Source organism: Micromys minutus (genome assembly GCF_963924665.1).
Source record: "Micromys minutus genome assembly, chromosome: X".
NCBI lineage: Eukaryota > Metazoa > Chordata > Mammalia > Rodentia > Muridae > Micromys > Micromys minutus.
The window spans coordinates 100,481,731-100,484,732 of record NC_137970.1 but is presented as its reverse complement, the minus strand read 5'-3'; the positions used below and the strand labels follow the sequence as shown (position 1 = coordinate 100,484,732).

The window sequence follows — 3,002 nt, the reverse complement described above, 5'->3', positions numbered from 1 at the left end:
TATAATGAATAGGTAGTGAGCGAGTGGGCAGCCTTGTCTAGTCCCTGATTTTAGTGGGATTGCTTCAAGTTTCTCAACATTTACTCTGATATTAGGCTGCAGGTTTGCTGTATATTGCTTTTGCTATGTTTAGTTATGGGCCTTGAATTCTTGATTTTTCCAAGATTTTTATTATAAAGGGGTGTTGAATTTTTAAAATGCTTTTTCAGCATTTAATGAGCTTATTTTTTCCCTTGAGTTTGTTTATATAATGGATTATATTGGTGAATTTCAGTATATTGAACCATCCCTGTATCCCTGGGATGAAGTTTACTAGATCATTTTGATGTGTTCTTGGATTTGGTTTTTGAGAATTTTATTGAGTATTTTTACATCGATATTCATAAGGGAAATTGGTCTGAAGTTCTCTTTCTTTGTTGGGTGTGTGTGTGGTTTAGGTATAAGCATAAATGTGGCTTCATAGAACGAACAAATTTGGTAGTGTTCCTTCTATTTCTATTTTGTGGAATATTTTGATGAGCATTGCTTTTAGGTCTTCTTTGAAGGTCTGATACAATTCTGCACTAAAACCTGGGCTTCTTTTGGTTGGGATGCTTTTAATGATTGCATATATTTCTTTAGGGTATATGGAACTGTTTTAATGGTTCATCTGATCCTAATTTAACTTTGATACTTGGTATCTGTCTAGAAAATTGTTCATTTTTTTCAGATTTTCCAGTTTTTTTTTTTTTGAGTATAGGATTTTGTAGTAGGCACTGATGATTTTTTTTCAAATTTCCTTGGTTTCTGTTGTCATGTCTTTCTTTTCATTTCTTATTTTGTTAGTTTGGATACTGTCTGTGTGCTCTGGTTAGTCTGGCTCAGGGTTTATAGATCTTGTTTATTTTCTCTAAGAACCAGTTCCTGGTTTTGTTGATTCTTTGTACAGTTTTTATTTCATTGACTTCAGCCCCGAGATTGATTATTTCCTGCCATCTAATCCTCTTGGGTATATTTGCTTCTTTTTGTTTTAGAGCTTTCAGATGTGCTGTCAGCTAGTGCATGTTCTCTCCAGTTTCTTTTTGGAAGCACTCACAGTGATTTTTTCTCTTAGCATTGCTTTCTTTGCCCTCCCCCTTAAATAGTTGTTTATTGGCAGTGGGCTGGAAGGGATGGCAGAGTTAGCATTCACAGACAACACTGCACACACGAGGGCAGCAGGAGTGATGGCAAAGAGCTTGGAGGCCCCTCTTCAATAGCAAGTGGGTCGGCAGGGGCCTGGAGTGTTGATGGAGCAGCTTTAGAGCCGCCCTGTTCAGTAGGCATGGTTAGAGATGAAGAGAGATTCACTGGCTGCAGCTCCAGACTGGCCACTTGGGGTATACTTTCCTTGACAGGCAAGGCTGTTGGCCAGGGCCCGCTTGATGTACTCCTCCTGAGCTGCCTTTAGGTTCTCCTTCTTCCCACCCCAGGCCTTCAGAGCAGAGGCCTGCAGGGCTCAGCCATAGGAGAAAGTCAAGGCCCATGTCTTCAGCAGGGGACACTTGTTGGTGACATTGAGGTTGATGGATGCCTCTTCCTCACTCTGCCCTCCAGAGAGGAAAGTGACCCCAGGGAAAGCAGGGGGCACTGTGCGACGATGTGCTGTGACAGTTGCCATGGCAATCTCCTCATTGGAAAATTTCTGGGTGCAAGCATGGCCAGGGGTGACCATGTTGGGCTTCAGCAATGTGCCTTCCAGATAGACATGGTGGTCACTCAGAGCCTTATAGACAGCTGCCAGTAACTTCTCAGTTACATACTGGCAGCGCTTCAAGTCATGGTCCCCATCAGGGAGAATTTCAGGTTCCACAATGGGTACAATGCCATTCTGCTGGCAGATGCTGGCATAACGGGCCAGAACATTGGCATTTTCCATGATGGCAAGGGGCGAGGGAGTGTGTTTCCCAATCTTCAGTACACAGCGCCACTTCACAAAGTCGGCTCCATCCTTCTTATACTGGGCACAGCGTTCAGACAACCCATCCTGTCCTTGGGTAGTAGTCTCACCATTGGTTCCTGCCAGGTGCACCACACCCTTATCTACCTTAATGCCCACAACCCCACCCTTGGACTTGATAACTTGGGGGAAGGGACGCCCATCATCTGCCTTCTGGGTACAGTGTCTCATAGAAGAGGATCACCCCCCCCCAATGCAGGGATTCGCATGGTCATCAGCAGTCAGCAGCAGCTGGCGGTAGAAGCCCCTGTTCTCCTCAGTGTTCTCAGTGCCGATGGACTGCAGGTGCTTGGCAATGCTTCCAGTGGCCTCGTCTGCAGCCAGGATGCCCTTGCCCGGAGCCACAATTCGGTGAGCGATGTCAGACAGCTCCTTCTGCTCCGGGGTCAGTGCTGGGTATGGGTAGAACATGGTGCTGGTGGCTGTTCTTTCTTGGCATAGGACAGGGTGTGTCTGTCAGGTACGCTGGTGGGTAGGCGAAAGGACTAAGGAAGGAACGTGGCTAGGGTCACCAGAACCTCGTTCTGCCGTGCGTTCCAAAAGAACGCAGTCTATTCAGCTGGGGGCGGGGGGAGGCTTAGCATTGCTTTCATTGTGTCCTATAAGTTTGAGTAGGTTGTACCTTTATTTTCTTTACATTTTAAAAAGTTTATCATTTCTTTCTTTATTTCCTCCTTTACCAAGGAATAATTGAGTAAAGCATTGTCTGGCTTCCATGTATGTGTATAGGTTTTCTGTTGTTATTGAAGAACAGCCTTAGTTTGTGGTAATCTAATTTGATGCATGGGGTTATTTTAATCTTCTTGTATCTACTAATGACTGTTTTGTGACAGATTACATGGTCAAGTTTGGAAAAGGTGACATGAGGTGTTGAGAAGAAGGTATATTCTTTTGTTTTAGGATGAAATGTTCTATAAATATATGTTAAATCCATTTAGTTCATAACTTCTGTTGGATTCACTGGGTCTCTGTTTAGTTTCTGTTGTCCCTTCCATTTTGAGCATAGATATTCAGAATTGAGATT

The 3,002-nt window shown here is 43.8% G+C and overlaps 1 pseudogene across 1 annotated transcript; it reads right to left on the bottom strand.

Moving 5' to 3' along the window:
• Window positions 1-1,110: 1,110 nt before the first annotated feature.
• LOC308414455 (fructose-bisphosphate aldolase A-like) lies at window positions 1,111-2,521 on the bottom strand (annotated as a pseudogene). Its single transcript has one exon. The product of its transcript is annotated as a fructose-bisphosphate aldolase A-like (transcript).
• Window positions 2,522-3,002: the final 481 nt, after the last annotated feature.